The sequence below is a fragment of the Schistocerca piceifrons genome, chromosome 1, assembly GCF_021461385.2.
Source record: "Schistocerca piceifrons isolate TAMUIC-IGC-003096 chromosome 1, iqSchPice1.1, whole genome shotgun sequence".
NCBI classification, from domain to species: Eukaryota; Metazoa; Arthropoda; class Insecta; order Orthoptera; family Acrididae; genus Schistocerca; species Schistocerca piceifrons.
The window spans coordinates 68,171,386-68,187,397 of NC_060138.1; the positions used below are offsets into that span (position 1 = coordinate 68,171,386).

The following is a 16,012-nucleotide window of genomic DNA, read 5'->3' on the forward strand; positions in this document are numbered from 1 at the left end:
GCTCTTGCACCACATGCTGTAGGACAGCTTCATCAAACTGCAGAGTTCGTACTGTCCGACTGCGTGCCCGTCCGGGTTATCAGCTAAATGACCCTGCCTCACGCAGATGTTGATACACAGCAGTAAACGTAGACTGATGTGGGGTACAGTGGTTGGGATATTCTTGATAAACCCGCTATGCTGCTCGTCCGTTTTGGTTCGCTATGCAGTAAACACCAACCATATGAATATACTCATTCCGGTTGTATCGCTCAATTACTCAGCAAGTGCTACACTGGGTCAAGACGTACAACTAAATGTGAATGTGAAACAGCTATTACAACTGAAGAGTTGTTATTACGCCTTCTACTGGGTTAAAAAATACTCACAGGTAGTAATGACATGACGGAAAAATATTTGTTTTGGTGCCCCATGCCACCTCCCAGAGTTTATCAGTTTAAATAATTTTCACTCAGTGTATTAGGTTCTTCTCTTATATTATTGTTTTTCACTTAGGGACAGCAGTGCGGATAACGGGTGCATCACAGTGTTCGCGTGAAATGGCGCAGCGTCTGGAAACACGTTCCAGAGTTCAAGTAAGCGGAACAGAGAGATACGTTCTTTTTGGCAAAACGTCTAAACTGCACATTGATTCACCGTCAAATTCCGTTGTTATATGGACCTAATGCAACTCGCATCCAGCCGTAATGAAATAGTGCCAACAATGTGACCAACGCTACACAGAAACGGGTAATGTGGATCGGGAAGTCTAGATCTCCACTTTTTCGGGAAGCTCAAAGAAATTCTGAGGGGGGAAAGAGGTTTCCAAACGACGTGAACGGCCCCACAGTGGTTCTCGTATGGCTCTGTGAATAAGGGGTGAATTTCTGTCTCCTAGGAATTGAGCAATTGCTACAGTACTTCAACCGTTGTTGACAGAGACTTCGTGACTATGTCGAAAAACAGTGTTATGTATCTGTCTCACTTTGAAGTGTAGTTCAACATTCAATGTCAGTTACATTCTTTCTTTCTATCTTTCTTTCTTTTGCTGGTGCCTTGTCCCGCAGTTTCGCAGGGTCGGCACGCTTAGGAACGGATTTGGCAAGGTTAGTTATAATGGGTGGCCGGATGCCCTTGCTGCCACCACTCCGTACCCACCAGGACAGAATTAGTGCACCCCAGCTGTCTGCGTCTAGTGTAATCCATGGAACAGTGCGAACGTGTTCAGATGTCTGCGAGTCGTGTAACTGAGGCAGAACGTGGGGACCAGCCCAGTATTCACCTAGTGGGATGTGGAAAACAGCCTAAAAACCACATCCAGGCTGGCCGACACCCCGGCCGACATTGGTAATCCGCCAGGCGGATTTGATCCTGGGCCGGCGCGCCTACCCGAGTCCAGGAAGCAGCCCATTAGCGCTCTCGGTTAACCTGGCGGGTTATTCAATATAAGTTACATGGCTCGCCATAATAATGAGAAACACTCACTTCTGTGCAAAACATAAGGACGAAAGTAACTTCGCATAATATGTTACTGCCAAGAAACACAGCTCGATGAAACTTCAATACACAGAGAGAACTACTACAGTATAGTAGAGACGGCAGCTCACAGGAATGCGCAGTGAGACAAACAGAAATGACGCATTCAAAGATAGTAATTACTTGAAAGTCACCGTGATTTATGATGGTCCCCTGGACATTACAAAAGGAGGAGCACTTCTTCATAGTGTGTGCGATCACCGCAGACGGTAGTGCAGTCTCTACTACGTGAACACAAGGATGGTAAGGAGTTCTTGTAATAGGGCGTTCCAGTGCTCCACGGGCTAGGGTGACAACTGCTGTATAATCGTCGGAGTATGTGGACTTGCTGCAGTACGTTTCCCGAAAGCTTCCCAGATGTGATCAGTTGATTTAAGGGGAGGTTTACTATCTTTGGCCCGAAAAAAGCTTGTTATTTGAGAATTTTTTCCTCGGGATATGTTACATATATCCATGTCAAATTTGGTCAAAATTTTTATTGATATTTCCTCTACAAACTGGAATTTGTTCGACCGGAAATGTCGAAGAGCAAAGGTGGAAGTGCCGTCGGAACGAAACAAAATTTCGATGTAGACCTCCACGCGCGGTATGCCACAGGTCAGCAGGCTCGTCTGAAATCAAAAAGGAGTTGACGTTAGCGAAGTATATAAGATTCTTTAGGAGTTGTACCTCGCTTAAGTTATCTGGACCATAGGAAACAAAATGGTGGCCATTTGAAAAAAAGGGTTCTTTCATCGATTTTTCGACTTTGTCGGCCAAGTGAAAACATTTAATGTTGATGAATCGGAATAAAAGTGGTACAGCTCCTAGACAATTTAGTTAGTTTCGTCGGAAACAAAGAATCATGCCAATCGATTCAGTAGATTTCAAGTTACCACTCAGCGCGATAAAAAATAAAAAAAAGTCATTTCGAGAAAAACACGTTTAAAGTTTAGACTACATACAAATGCAACGTACGTTCAATCTGCTATTCCGGGTCCATAAACTAGTCTTTCCTCTTCCTCACAGAGGGCGTTCTGCTCGATCTGGGCCATCCTGCGCTGCTCCAGAGCCGCTCGTAAGGCCGGTGACAGGCGGTTTTCGGCCGCTTGAATGAGGTGGTCGTCCGAATGGTTGGCGAACTGCGTCGAATAGAGTCCCAGGGTGACGTCCATCGTTGTCATGGTCTTCAGAATTGCTGAATACCCTTCGCTGAAGCTGCTAACTGCCAGGAAAGTCGCAGTCTCCACAGTCTTCGCATCAGAATGCAAATTCTTGGGAGCTAACTTCCAAACACACGCTTTCAAACTTTCATTTGAATTTTGTGTGTTTCCTCCCAAGCACCGGTACAATAAATTGTCCTCCGAAAGGGCCTCATATTCGGATGAATCACTTTTTGAACTTCTCTGGAGAGCGGCTGGTCGTGTTGGTATTCGTCCAGAAGTCCGGTAGGCTCTGCAATGCGCCACTTGCACCTGCTAGTTTCCCCAGCCGGACAATTTTGGTGTCGTGGGTGGTCATCCATCGAACACTTGTGGAAATACGTTGCCCAAATTGCCTTCTTCATCTCTTCCAACGAATTGGAATGCCGTCGGTTTGCCACGCCGTAGCACTTCGTAAGCTCCTTCATCACATTATCAGTTTTAGTCATGGGCAGGCACATAGAATAATTTTTCGCGGCGACAGAGTCGAAATTCCCGAAAAAACTGGTGCGTGGAAAAGGGTAATTTCAGGCAGGTGCATTTTTTTTTTTTCAACCGCGAATAACAAACATTTTCGTTCCGTTTTCGGGAAAACAGTTTCAGGGGTAGATTCTAAGCACATTTATGGATCCAAAAATGCAATTTTTTAAAAATCGATTTTTTGAACCAGGAGATAGTAAACCTCCCCTTAAGTCAAGGAAACGGGCAGGCCAGTTCATTCGTCGAATATCCTCTCCTCCATCTGCGCAGTTCGATGCGGTCGCGCATTGTTATTCATAAAAATGAACGTATAGCCGAATGAACGCTTGGAAACACGCACATGGCGAAGGAATACAATGTCACAGTAACGTTGACTGGTGAATGTACCGCGATCGAAAGTTTGGAGGTCAGAGACGCCCAAACAACATTACGCCTCCACACAGCATAACACCTGGACCACCGAAACGGTCAAGTTCGACAGTGTTCCTTTCTGCATTACGTGATACGTCCAGCATTCTTTCAGTTACCTTCTGCAATATACTGTAGTATTTCTTTCTAGAGAGATTTGGAGGACTTAAGATCGAATAAGGCAGAAGGGATAGATAACGTTCCACCAGAATTTCTAAAATCGTAGGGGAAAGCGGCAAAAAAAACGACTATTCACATTGGTGTGTCGAATGTATGAGTCTGCCGACACACCATCTGACTTTTGGGAAAATATCTTCCACACAGTTTTCCTGAGATTTTGCAAGTCGCGTAACCGAATCGGTAGATGCTACTGAGTCAATTTTATCCCGCAAGGTGTCGTGATTTTCATGAACAATAGTTTGTTGTTCTTTTATGGCTGCTTCGTGATTCTGTAATGCATTTTCATGCCGCGATAAAATAGATTGAAAATGCTCACAAATTTGTTTTTACGTCATTACAGACTTTTGACATTTCGATTCGATTTTATGTAACTCAGTAGTTACATCTTCACGTGTTTGTTGAAGAGTTTCTTTAATCTGTTTCTGATTTTCTTCCATTTGTTGCTGTGACTGTTTTTTATTTTGTTCCATTACGTCTAACTTTTGAAGCTGTTGCTGTGTTTGTCTCTGATTTTGTTTCATTTGTTGCATTAATTGCAGTAATACTGTATTAGTGTCTGGAACATGTTCTTTTGTGCCTATCGGAAGTGCATTTGCACCGGCAGCATTCGTATTTTGAAAAGCAGAAAATGTGTCTTGAGTTAACTGAGAAAGGTGAGGACGTAAAACCTGAATCTACGGTATTTCCAAAATAGTGTCCTGTCATTTTGGGTTCCTGGGGCGAGCTGTTGCCGACCGATCGATCGACAATACTACCCTGTTCCCTAGCTGTTTCACTGTCCAGCCGGCCGAAGTGGCCGTGCGGTTAAAGGCGCTGCAGTCTGGAACCGCAAGACCGCTACGGTCGCAGGTTCGAATCCTGCCTCGGGCATGGATGTTTGTGATGTCCTTAGGTTAGTTAGGTTTAACTAGTTCTAAGTTCTAGGGGACTAATGACCTCAGCAGTTGAGTCCCATAGTGCTCAGAGCCATTTGAACCATTTGTTTCACTGTCTACACGATTATTTAGAGCCTGGTCCATTTCCCTATGCACAATTACCAAATTACTATGTTGAACATCAGTTAAATCATTACACGGTGGCGCTAACACACTATTCTCGTCTTCACTGTGATTTCTAAGTTTACTTTGGAGCCTAGTATTACCTTTTTCACACGCCATAATTGTCACAATATTTCACACGATTAACACAGAAAAGCACAATTTGAAGAGCAAAATAAGAAAACACATCAAATCTACATGCATGTCACAACTGTTTTACAGTACAACAACGAAAACTACAACTACAAAGGAGATTCTCTCTACAATTACGCGCTAGCAATAAACAATCACTAATTACACAAACTACAAGAAAAAATCAGAAGATTCCTGTGAGGTACCCACGGCTAAGGATCGACATATGAAACGTTCCCTTAGAAAAATTATGAATTACTGTGCTGGTAAACTTCTACGTTATTTGATACAAAGACAGCTGAGTAAAACTGAACGTACTCAGACAGTTCTCTCTTTACTTATTCTGATCATCACTAAACTGACACACAATACTTTTAGCGCAACGCAGTCTGACTTTCAATAATCCCCACAAAGGAATGGCCCTGACTAACAATAACCTTTACCTTTCATGAATCACTTACCTCACAAAAATCTTCGTTACTCAAACTACTGCAATACAGCTCGGGACAATAGTGCCAGCTAAATAAAAGATTCTAACTACTGAAGGCACTAACTTACTGATAGGCATAGTTAGCAAATGAAAGATTTTGATAGAGAACAAATAATGCATTTACTTTAATAGCGTTCAAATGTTCATGACATCCAGTCTTACAAATTTCCTTTTTTTGACGGACACACGTCCAGATCGTCAGCTCTCAAAACTCTGCCATCTCTCTCCCCACATTCACCACTGCTGGCGGCTCACCTGCTACTGCACAACGCTGCGCGCTGTTCACATCCAACTGCCCAAAACTACAATAGCGAATATTCCAACAATGCCAACCAGCCACAGACTGCACACAGCACAGTTAGTGATTTTCATACACAGCGCTACGTGGTGTTACCAACATAAAAACCTAAACGGCCCACTTACATATTCGACTGACTCTGCTGTGGATTTGCTATGTTGTGGCCCATTACCTGTCTGCATGTCAAGAGTTAGCATTGTCTTCCCGTTGGAAGGACAACACTACTTCTTCAAGACTGCATGCAAATCCACTACTTCCGTGTGCATTTTATTTTACTGATCAGACTTTGTGCAATGTAATTACTACTGTGATGAATGATGAGGACTGTCTTTATGGACAGTGGACAATTTTTGCTTTTGACCAACAGTGTATCAATAAGTGTGTGCATTTGATATCTTTGTTATTATAATTATGAAAAACTTTTCAAATCAGTATTGGGCACTGCCCAAAACAATTTGTAAATTTTTTGTGGGGAGCATGGGGGCTATGTAAATTAGCGTAAGACCCCTTCCCATAAAATTTCTTCATGGTTCCAAAAGAAACTACCTAGCATATTCAGTGGATAAAGCACTTCGTTTTTCTTATTCTTTATTTTACCATTATTGAGTATACTTCCTTCCATACTCATTTTATCATTAAGAGATGAAGTCAAATACAACAAAACTGATTATGAAATAAAAAGATGCTATATTCTAGACATAAAATTATTTTACTTCTTTATGGTTATAAAAGCAAATAGCTTTGGCACATAATTATCGATTGATTTTTTATTAGATTTTCCATCATAAATTGAGTAATCTGTATCATCAGCTCCAATAATACTGAATCTCATGTACAATTGAGCATGATTGGGATGAAGCCATCCATCTCCTATATTTATGATAATTTCTGTTAGTTTGTTAGGGATATTTAGATTACTTTTTGATTTCTCATTCACATGGAATGAATAGAACATAGCTCTCTATTTTGTTAATTACTAATTAAAGCACTCCGTCATCAGGCCACAAGTGGCCCATCGGGTCCATCCGACCGCCGTGTCATCCTCAGCTGAGGATGCGGATAGGAGGGGCGTGTGGTCAGCACACCGCTCTCCCGGTCGTTACGATGGTTTTTTTTTTTACCGGAGCCGCTACTATTCCGTCGACTAGCTCCTCAATTGGCATCACGAGGCTGAGTGCACCCAGAAAAATGGCAACAGCACATGGCGGCCCGGATGGTCACCCATCCAAGTGCCGGCCACGTCCGACAGCGCTTAACTTCGGTGATCAGACGGGAACCGTTGTATCCACTGCGGCAAGGCCGTTGCCCAAATTACTTATTAAAGACAAAAATTTATTAAGGAATTTCCAAAACAACCGTCACACAAGCTCCACTGGAGTTAATCAAATTAATTTCTAATTCCCATATAGTATTAAATATTGGAATATCTAATGGATAATGTGGCTCGTGAATTACCGTTTCACTAAATTCGGTATTGAGCTTGAATTAAGCAATAGTATTAATGATCAGTACAGTTCACAAACATTCGATCAGCTAGATTAAAATTTATGTCGATTAATTCAAATGGAATAAATTTAGGAACATTATCAGGAACAGCTTTTTCATTAGCTTCAATAGTTTAACCACCAGAGCCAAACATACTTCCAATATCATCTTTTATATCCATATGTAATTTAAAATCACTCTCAATAACAATTCCATTTAAAATTTCATCTGCCTTAGTATGTATATTAGGCTTCTTTGAATGAATAAATGGGAATACGTGGGGGAAAGGCGACCTTCTTTTCGGGGGATACTACTGAGAAAATTTAAAGCAGACTTCAAGATGATCGTACTGCAGCCAACATTCATTTGGCGTAAGGACCAGGAAGATACGAGAAATTAAAGCTCATATGGAGGCCAATAAACAGTCGTTTTCCCTCGTTCTATGTGCGAGTGGAAAGGAAAGGACTAGTAGTGGTACAGGCTACACTCCTCCAAGCACCGTACTTTGGATTACCGAGTATGTGTGCAGATGTAGAATGTTATATCTTTCACACGTCTTGTGTGGTATGAGATTTATGTTTCTAGATTTTTGCCTTGGTACATGAGAGTTGTATCTTGATGGCTGAAGATGACTGAAGATTGTAGCATACTTCACTGGGTTTCAGCAGGAAGATGTCAGCACAGGATGTCTTGTTTGGCAACCTACAGGATTAAAAGAGAAACTGATAGAATTAGGGAGTAATGTGGAATGTAGTTCTTCTTGGAAATCCAAAATTTTATGATATAAACCTTGTACTTAGAAAAGACTCCGTGCAACGTATTCTTCCTACTATATTGTATGCACTGAGAAAATAAAAGTTTGTTATTTGCTATCCCTCTTGGTGTTGCAGTTTTTCGGCCAACAGTGTAGTTCTCTCTCTTTTTTTCCCTCCTTGATGTGGTGCGCCGTTGTCAGACAGTACCAGTCAAGGAAGGGACTAAATCGGGGATCTGAAAAGATATTCCCCCGACGTCATTCCCATCCGTTGCACGTGCCGCTAACTGGAGGGAAACTTGGCTGCCGAGCGCCGCCGACACGGGCGACCCCGGCGTAATTCCCGTCCGTAATCTTTGCATGCGGCCGCGCCTTCCGTTACGTCTGCACCCACTGGCGGATCCTGCCCGGCGCACGCGCCGCGGGAGAATTTGGGATGTTGCGTCGCAGGGCAGACCGTCGAAAGTCGGCATAAAGAATTCACGGCAGGCGCCGCGATTTTTATTGCAGGAGCCATAGCCAGGGTTCGTTCACCCCGCGCCCCCTGCAACAGCCCCGCAATACGAGCGACTGTTCACTCCTCTCCATAACTCTCCACTCCACCCCGACCCGCTGCCTGCAGAAACTTCGAAAACTTTCTCGCGGTTACGTGCAAGATACCTCATTCCGGCTGATGTACTGCACCTGAGATGCTGCCGACAGGAGGGGTAAGCCGCGGGGGAAGAGAACTGAAGACCCCGTCGAACAAACACCTGCGTGTCGCTGCCAAGGAACTGGGGGACGCGTTTCACAGCGCTGATTTAGTTTAGTTCCGCCCGACATTTCGCTGTAAGGCGCTGCAGTCATGGACTGGGCGGCTGGTCCCAGCGGAGGTTCGAGTCCTCCCTCGGGCATGGATGTGTGTGTGTTTGTTCTTAGGATAATTTAGGTTGCGTGTAAGCTTATGGACTGATGACCTTCGCAGTTAAGTCCCATAACATTTAACACACATTTTTGACATTTCGCTCATTAATTTCAGCCTGTGCAACTCCATGCGGTTCGCTGTATGTGCCACATACAGGATGTCCAATAAACAACTCTCTCATTCTAAAGTTATCATGGAAAGAAAGGCCGATATAAAACAGTTATCTTTATTGTGAAGGATGTAATGATTTTATACAGAAATTGCGAAGCAGTTACAAAATCTGCTAATAGATGGCGCTAAAGTTGCGCTACATAGTGCTTATAAAACACACTCCGAAGCCCAGAGCAATCGGTTCCACAGTTGAAACGTGAAAGTATGTTAACGTACCGAAGGAAAAGGCTGAAATGATGTAATCCATTCAACAATGTGTGTTTCCGATACTGGAATATCACAGCCAAGAGCACAGTATTGCAGCAACAATGCACAGCGTTCAAACACGGTTTGAAGTTCCGAAATAACCCGACGCGGAAAACCATTATCAAACTCTTAGCTGAATTAGAACAGACATACAGCGTAGCTTATGATCTAGTCGGAAATGTTAGCCCCAGGAAAACTGCCGTTACCCCTGAGTATGTCGCCAAAGTTTTTGCACTTATTCAGCAGCCTCTGAGGAAATCCGTAAAAAATAGTAGGTGAGACTGGTATGAAACGTTCCAACATACATATGTACCAAGGTCGTTTCTACTACACTGTCGAAGTTTCACTAGAACGCCCTGACACATCCTCCCGCCCGCCTGCAAGATGCCAAGGCTTCTTCGAGTACACTGCACGAGCTTCTTTGGGAAGTTCTCATACATGCCTCATGCAGTCCTGATGCCTCCCCAAACGATTTCCATATTTTTGGAGCCCAGAAGAAAGGCATTAGTGGCCGTAGAATGGCTTCGGACGAGGAGGTGTAGGCTGTTTACAATCATATTCCCACAGGCAAATGCAAACATTTTGCCATGAAGGCACTGGCGGTATTCTCTCACAGTTGGATGAATCTATTAGCAGTTATAACGATTATGTTTGAAATAATAAACAGTGCGCTTACTTTCTACCTGTCTTAATTTCATTGGACCGACCATTAGACAATACTGAGACACAGAATAAGTGCTCATGTTTCCATTCAAAACCCAAAGTCAACAAGTCATTTCCGTGTCCGCTGCGCACTTGCGAGCTAGAGTCTGACAACGACTGATAATGAAGGACATAATGTTGGCTGTATCTAGTTTGCACATCGAGCACACATCCACCCGAATGGAAATGTTGATAAAGAAAACTGGCGGTTTTAAGGTTCTTAAATTCCCCATTTGTGTGGAGCGAAAACATTGCACTCTCCCAGACTTACTGTCTGAGCTGCGGTATCTAGCAGAGGCATTATTGGCCCTTTCTTCATATAAGAATCGATAACTACCGAACGTCATTTGGCAATTTTGGAACAAATTGTCGCCACACAAGAAGCGGTGGGGGATCGACAAGGCACCTAGTGGTTCATACAACATGTGGTGAGACCACGCACCACTAACAGGTATTTGAGTTTCTTGATAAATACTTCTGGAATAGAGCCACTGCTTTAAATTATCTCATTTACTGGCGTAGTCGCAGATTGACCTCCACATCCACCCGACTTGACTAATTGTGACTACTTTTCGTGGGGCATATTGAAAGGCACTGTCCATCAAAACCGTCCCACCACACTGGTCGACCCCGAATCGTCGATTTGTGAGCCAACTGAATACATTTTCGTTGAGACACTTCAGGTTACAACAATTTTATTTTTCATTTGTGCTATACTTATACTGCGAGCGGTGAACATGTTGAAAAGATTGTAGTTTGATTCTAAAGAATGCTCATAAAGGACGATTTTGTTTATTTATGCTGATTCGTACTGTACAGCATGCAGCGCCAGTTATTGGCTGCTTATTTCGGAACTTCTGAATAAAATTCTTACAGCTTTCGCAGTAAACAAATCGTTTGCTGAATTCTGCTTTCTCTCCGTGTGATTTAATTTTAAAATCAAGGTGTTCTTTGTTGGACTTCCTGTATATTACATGTAGTGAAATCCATACATGCGTAAGCAGAGACCTGTCTGTTCTATATTCCATCACGGTCGGTAACATGTAAACCAATGCAATTATGTTCAATCAGTCTTTGAAGTTTAACAGACCTAAAGACAACAAACAGAAGTGCATGTCACCGAACAAACAATACAGTGAATCAGGCAATTACGACCAGCAGATTCACAAGAGTCATCAGTGAGGCATTGTGTCGCAGAATGCTGAACATTTGCAGCCAAATGCGACTCCAGTGACTTAACTACGCCGAGAAAAAGGTACAAAATTATGAGATAACTCACTGGCAACCATCAAGTTAAAATTGTCCGCTTTTACGAGCTCTTTAACGGAGCAACCGATCAGTGTCATCTTCATTGTGAAATATCGATGGTCAAGCAACCACCGTCGACTGGAAAACCTCGGATACTTAGATACAAAGTGTTACGTTTTAAATATAGAACTTTTTTTTTTTTTTTTGCAGCACAATATAGACAGGGATGCTACAAATGATTCATTCGTATTCAGAGCTATATATTTTCCGAATTATTATATGTAGAAATATTATTGATGCATGTATAGAACGTAAACTCACTATTGCATTTGCACTCTACAAATGTTCAGTGAGTGCCACTCCGGCTACACGATCAAGCGGTAATCAAGTTCGTTCAACATCTTACGTAGCAAAATCCTGACTGTGGGCGTCACAGCATCATTGATGTGTTCGCTTGGTTGTTCCTCTGTTCTCGACGGTAGGGGTACGTAAACAGGGTCCTCTACGTACCCCCTAAAGGAAAACGCACACGGAGTTAGGTCAGGCGACAAGAAGGGGCGGTGACGAGGGAAGGGGGGAGGGGCAAGGGAACAGAGTCCTATCATCTTCACAAATGCACCCGGTCCAGCAATACGGGAGTTGGCGACGAAGTCGATGCTTCGCTGAGGAGCACCACGTCTTGTTGCAGATGAAATTCTGGGAATCAGTGGCGAGTTGTGTAACAACCACAGCTGCTACATATCAACGCAAAAGGTACCTGCCACAGTTTTCTCAACGTAGAAAACTGCCGTACAGCTCCGTCTGTGACATTGCTCAGAAAACATTACGCTTAGGTGAATCTCGTTGATGCGCCACATTTTCATTAGCATTTTGAGTGCCCCGCACTTTTGCATTGTAGCGGTTAACCTTTCAAGATAAACGAAAGACTTCATCAGCTTGGAGACGAAATGTTCATCCTCAATTACTTCTTGCATTGTAATGCAAAATTGAAGACGCTGGCTATAATCAACCGGTTTTAGCTGTTGTCAGAGCTGCAGACCGTACGGTTTGAAATGCAAACGCAGTCACAAAAGCGTCCACGTGATTTGCTGCGGTATTCAAAGTTGGCGGTCTGCGCGAAGCGTTTATTTTTTTTTTTTTTTGGACTTCGTACGAAACATTTCCCTAACCGTCTCCACAGTTGCGTCTGGCACACATAGTCGACCCGTACTTCTCAGTTTACAGAGGCGACCAGTGTCCCTCAATTGTCGACAGCAATGCACAGTGCCCTGTTTTCATGGCAGTACTTTTCCATAATTCATGCAGAATGCACGCGGCACTCTTGAAACAGAGACACCTCTCGCAGATTCCAACACACAAAATATATTTTCTAGCTTGCAAAATTTGTTGCGACTAAATCTCCTTTAAACTAAATCTCCTTTAAACCTCACTTAAAACCGTGATCAAATGTTCGTCATCGTAGCTGACAGCTGTGGACCACCTGCATCCCCTGCTGGCCGGAGTGGCCCAGCGGTTCTAGGCGCTACCGTCTGGAACTGCGCGACCGCTATGATCGCAGGTTCGAATCCCGCCTCGGGCATGGATGTGTGTGATGTTCTTAGGTTAGGTAGCTTTAAGTAGTTCTAAGTTCTAGGGGACTGATGACCTCAGAAGTTAAGTCCTATTGTGCTCAGAGCCATTTGAACCATTTTGAACCGACATCCCTTCATGCTTGATGCGACGGAGACTCTATTTTTCAGCAGGGTAACTGTCCTTATCACAAGACCATACTATAGTGGTTTGAGGAGCTTGATAGTGAACTCATGTTGACGTGCTGGCTAGTAAATCCGCCAGATCTGAACCCGACGCAGCACATAAGGGACAATACCGAGTCCAGCTCCTCTCTCACGTAACCATCGATCTGGAATTTTGGGGAACTGTCAAACGTGCGCCTGGTTCCACATAGACCTACCTCCGGAAACCTGTTAGGGACCTTTCGCATCCATGTCAGCATAGCAGCTGCATTGAATTTCAAAACTGGACAATCACGCTCTAGTCCACTGTGCCAATGTAGAATCTATTTACATCATTCGGTTAATATGTAAATTCCTTATTCCACTCATACTATGGTTCTTCAACACTTTCTCCAGTGCATCGCAGAATACTGACATGGTAGCTAATCCAGCTGGCTTATAATGGAGGAAGAAGTTACTGCAACTGTGTCCTTTTTGTTGTAAAGGAACCCACGGAATCGCAGTTTTTCTCTGAGGAGAAAAGAATTGGATATTATGTCTAAACTCTTTGTTCGTTCTATTTAGTGCTATAGTGGTGGCAGATTTATTATTTACGAGCAACTTAAGAGCGCTTGTTGGAGTTACTAGGGATGCATGCCTTCCCTGAATTTTCTTTGTCAGCTGTGAGACGTATGTGTACCTCAGGTGCTCCAATTTTGTGACAATCTATTGAATGATGTACATGTGTAAGCTGGTTGTCCGTTACTTTGCGTAAATGTGAGAGTATACTGCTCTTTGTTTCGACTCCGTGAATTCCCGGACCGTGGCATTTTCGACCTTTGTAAGTGCCGCATGTTTCTTGTCACTTCCTACAAACTTGCTTTGCGCTGTGTGGTATTTCCGACCACAGCCGCCAGCTCCCCCTCCCCCTCCCGCCACCCACGTTGCGCTTTCTTTGATGCAACAACAAGGAGGTGTACCGACACTGCTTGTCGTTTCACTCGCACCGATTGAAGTTGTGCTCTTAGGTTCCCGCCTAGACAACACTGAGAATTCGCTACGTATTCGGAAATGAACTACCAAATATTTGTGACAAGGAATAATAAAAGAAACCTCTCGTTTTCTAATTGGGTAAAATGTGAAGGGATGTTATTAGTACAAAATGGTCCGAAAAATTACGCCTAACATCAACCACTTTTGCATTTTCGTGTCTGCGACCACCGAAAAATCTACGGCTAACATATTTGTCATCGGAACACTACGTTGATGTCACGGGTCGCTAAGTCCACCGCCGGAAAGCCCACGACACCTTGTTGTATCTGGTCTCAACAATGGGCTCGGTTTAGCGTGCTGCGACTGTTATGCGGTAGTATGCGTGAGGGGAGGTCGTCGTAATGGGAGTGTGTCTAGCACGCCGCAGTAGTCTGCCGCGTTTGTTGCGTAGTATGCTTTATATTTAACGTGCATGGTGACCTGTACATTAGCAGCAAGTGGCCTAAAAAAATTTAATAACTGTCACGTCAAATATTTTGCGAAAACCGATAATATAAACGTAGTCTTCATTCCACACTGGTTGACTTGTGAAAAGCCCGCGCCGGATACCATCTCGATACGTAGTGACCAATTCTGGTCCAAAGCAATGGGTGAGTGCATTAGTTTCTTCCAAAGGAGAGGCCGACAGTGTTTGAAACCTTTCGGCCGGTCGGTGATGACAGAATCGAGGCAGTCTTTCTCAAGCGATTTTACAGAAACTATTTGATACAAAAAATTCCATTTGCTTATAGCTTTATATGTCAGGTTCATGATGACATTCCCATCATTTCGTTAATGGTAATAGTTATTGTAACATTTGCGTGGAAGTAAGAGACAGAGCGAAATTCGAAAAGTTTGCAATGAAAAATAGAGATCGCTATGATTTTGCGTTTGGTGTATATTACATAATATGTTGCAGCACATGAAATTTAGTTAACATATTGAATTTTTCTGTAGGCGTAGGTGAGGTCTCTATCTGTTACTAATATCGAGAAAATTGATCTGATGTAGCACACTCATTTTTGATCGGACCACGCCTTCGATAAAACCAGAATGACATATTCACAACGTTCCTCATATTTCATAAACGGTTTGAGATATAGAAATGAAATGTTGTCAAATGATAGCACGCAAATAGGAGATTTTTTGCCATATGGTTATTATGTAAAACTTCATATCTACCATGTTATTCCTCTAACCACAGACTTTTTCGATGACGGTATGAAATTAAGTCTTCGATAGCTGGTGAAGCGAGAAATGCTTTAGGTTTTGGACCAACGTATGTGAAGATAGTACATGTTTATTTCGTACCGAAAATGTGTTTCTTCTTAAGTTACTGACCTCACTTTTCTTTGGTTCCTCACTTAATAAACTTAATAAACCACTTTTTCAGAATTCTTTTGCAACATGTTAGTGAGGTAAGACTGTGTAAGGTCTCCTGTGTTTGTCAAAAGAAGCAAATTTTAACTTGAAACTTATTGGTAGATTAAAACTGTGTGCCGGACCGAGACTCGAACTCGGGACTTTGCCTTTCGCGGCCAAGTGCTATACCATCTTTTTTTTAACCTCGTTTTTGACCTACATCGTTCGTTGATTTGTTCGTTGCGGACGTCCGATGGCAGCCGTTTGGTTTGTTCCTTGATGCGTTCACTCAGTTTTTGTATTACAGAGAAAAGCTAACCCTCTGACCGAACACGCTGAGCTACCGTGCTGCCGACCTACCTTCCAAACCTAAATTTTAATATGGCAATAAGAGAAATGTGTAGGTTTTACTCAAAATTCACCATTCATAATGCTTCTCTAAAAGTTACAAACGGTTAACATGACAGGCGAATGTAAATCGCTGCATTTTTAACAAAATAGTTTTTAGATATTAACCAAAGCCAAGGCGAAAGTGCTTCTTGAATGACCACCATGTAAGGGTGGATGTGCAGGACGCCCATTTAATATCTACAGAAAATGTGAGACGAGGCTGCAGTTTAGAACGGCACATCCCCTCGAGCGCCCGTCATTTCTCCCACGGCGCCTGCCCATAAC

The 16,012-nt window shown here is 43.1% G+C and overlaps 1 pseudogene; it reads right to left on the minus strand.

Moving 5' to 3' along the window:
- Positions 1-6,910: 6,910 nt before the first annotated feature.
- On the minus strand, positions 6,911-7,028 carry LOC124725402 (annotated as a pseudogene).
- Between the last annotated feature and the right edge of the window lie 8,984 nt (positions 7,029-16,012).